We start from the raw sequence: 2920 nt of genomic DNA, 5'->3' as shown, positions 1-2920 counted from the left end.
AGATTTCCTCTAGGGTAATTTTCTCCTCCTCCACCAGAATGGTCATTAGCCTTATAGACGAATTGGTCAGTTCCTCTTCCCACTTTTTAATCAGACTATCTGTCCTGGACCGTTCAGCAGGGATCAAATTGATCCTAAGCCCTCTAGGTACAATTCTCTGCTTAATGTATTGTTCAAGCGACTGTACCTCCCACCATGATTTAATGTTTAGTTTATATGCTACCAGGAGGTCCGAAAAAATATTTCTCAAAGTGTTTCTAGTACTATCTAGTCCTACTGGTGTCCTTTCTGAGAACACCTCATCAGCATCGTCCAGCCATTTTGTCGTATTGAGGGGTCCTGATAGGAAGCCCGCCATATAGATTTTCACAAAAACCCAAAAGGTAATATAGAGGTAGTTATTATGCGAAAAACCACCACTAGAACTACTCTCATAAAAATAATTTTAATCATAAATATTAAAAAGGAACAAGTGTTCCTATCTTACAATTTCGTACATCAGATAAACATATATATACAAGTGCAAGTGTCGACCATGGTTAACCCACGCCTGAGCCAAGTTGTAGACAGTGGTTTATAGAGAGGGGGACAGATGTTAGTACGTCTCTGTCCGTCTGGTAGTTGTATAATGTACACTGTGCCTACCTTCCTACACCGTTTAGAGTATAAGCCCCCTCTGTCTATATGTGTTGGTCATACCACCAAGAATGACACATCATATGCATGCCCCCAAATATAGATAGCATTAGCACATATATATTTTACAACCCCCTCTATAAAGCCCTAGATATATGCTTGGCATACTTAAGAGGGATGACACATCTGTGCATGTATCTAGCACAGATCATGTGATCAGGTCTGCAGTATAAGCCAGAAACTGATGACATGTCTATATATATATAGATCGTCTATGCAGCGTTATGCATCGCTCATTGTACGCAAGTTCCATAGTAATATCATCACATTTCCAACACTGCTGTGCCTGTGGAACGCATATGCGTTCCACACTACAGATATTACTGGAGGAAGTAGTTTCCCTGAACCCCGCCCAGTACGTATCACATGATCTAGTCTGTGACAGGGGAATGAAAATGCCATTACATCATTTCCGGCCACGTGCTACTTCCGGTTTTCGGACGTAGCAAACTTACCTCCGGGACTCCATTATTAAAGGGCCTGCAGAGCATGCAGGTTAGCGATCCAGGCAGCAGACACAGACCGAGACGGCAGGGACCAAGTGGGAGCTCCCAGTGTGTTAGAGTGTGTGTCACTCGGGACGCACAGTCCTTACTGTTAGAGCTCCAGGACTAAGGTATGCTTTCTAACCAGTCATTAGAGGGGGATTAGGTTCAGTACACTGATTCCTTTTTCTGCAGACAGTGGCCCCTTAATTAGTAGCCATACACCCGTATTTACAAAGTAGCTGGTGTGGCACTGGATATATATATGTTTTATAATTATATATGTACGGTCATATACACGTAAGAATTATTTTGGGACCCCTGCCACAGTATGCAGCTCCAAGCTTGGCCATTGTTATGCCAATATGAGAGAGGAGGGGCAAACTATTGCTGTTTTGGACAGTGACTACAATGCAGCTGTCATATATATAGAGACATGTAAATGGTACCAATATGCTGCTTGGGCTGATAGTGAAACCAGAACTACAAGTATGTGTTATGTTGTTTTTTTGCAGGAATTGCAGGAGGTGACTCATTTTATCCCCCTTTGGTAGGGTGTTTTTTTATCTACACACCGCTGACAGCCCTTACAGGTATACCTCCCTAGTACCAGTAAGTCACACACATGTATGGTCTAAAAGAAAGGTGGTAAACCAATAATGCTATTCCTTTACAGGACATATTGTCTGTCATATCCTAAAAATTTCTGCCTGAAAGGAGGTCACCTATATATACTTTTAATTCCCGGAGTACTTTGAAGGTTGAGAAACCCACTCTGGTCCTATCAAGAGGTAATTTAACATAAAAAACATGAAATGTGTGTCGCTCTACAACAAACGGAGGACGTGTATAATCATATATCTTATTATCCCTATAGGAGGGACGAATTCACAACCTATTATTAGCACAGGACCAAACGTCTCCTGGAAAATTTATAGTGGATAACAAACGGCCTATATACTGACCAAAAGGGTCCATACCACTACATCTCTATATATACAGGTAGAAATCCAGACTTTATTTATCTTTATATGTATGAGAAGCCTTGCCTGAGTACAGTAATAATACGGCATTACTCGCCCACTTCTTCCCACATATCTCTGCAGGGACCAACTACTGAATAAGCGTCATCCTTATCCTGGACTTTTGAATGGTCCGCTTATGTAACTACATACTAAGAGGGAACACCTATATTAGCTCTCTAATTAAGAGGACTGGTCCCTTGTGAGTGTACCTATATAGCTATATGTGCCTAAAACAATGCAGTTGTATGATTATCTATATACTTACAATTTTTTTCATTCATCTTTCTAGGTGTCCTTTCATGGGAAGTGACTTACACAAAAAAATCCTCTGATGATCCCCTTTTTACTGCGTTAGGGGGGGTGAAACGCGTCAGGAGAGCAGGGGGTTCCATTAGCATAGTGGAACTCCAGGCTCCTACCTAATATTATCCAGCAATCCTAATTAGGGAATTTACGCCTAATATGAGAACCCTGGACAGCTAACACATTGCCACTGTTTGTTTGTCTATGGTTCATCTGTTTGCACTTTTATCACTTTTCTGGTGGTGGTTATCCCTGCTGGAGGCTGACAAGGACAGTGAGAGTTAGATACTTTAGTAGTGGAGTATAATCTATATATACATCTACAAACAAGGAGGTAGGCACAGTGTACATTATACAACTACCAGACGGACAGCGACGTACTAACATCTGTCCCCCTCTCTATAAACCACT

The 2920-nt window shown here is 41.5% G+C and overlaps 1 long non-coding RNA gene across 1 annotated transcript; it reads left to right on the top strand.

Moving 5' to 3' along the window:
- Positions 1 to 1588: 1588 nt before the first annotated feature.
- LOC142246043 (uncharacterized) lies at positions 1589 to 2636 on the top strand. Its single transcript, XR_012724858.1, has 5 exons — positions 1589 to 1774; positions 1858 to 1972; positions 2059 to 2183; positions 2288 to 2405; positions 2496 to 2636. It is a non-coding gene; the product is annotated as an uncharacterized LOC142246043 (long non-coding RNA).
- Positions 2637 to 2920: the final 284 nt, after the last annotated feature.

This window comes from Anomaloglossus baeobatrachus, chromosome 7, assembly GCF_048569485.1.
Source record: "Anomaloglossus baeobatrachus isolate aAnoBae1 chromosome 7, aAnoBae1.hap1, whole genome shotgun sequence".
NCBI classification, from domain to species: Eukaryota; Metazoa; Chordata; class Amphibia; order Anura; family Aromobatidae; genus Anomaloglossus; species Anomaloglossus baeobatrachus.
Note: the sequence above shows the minus strand (reverse complement) of the source record. Positions and strands in the feature narration are given on the sequence as shown.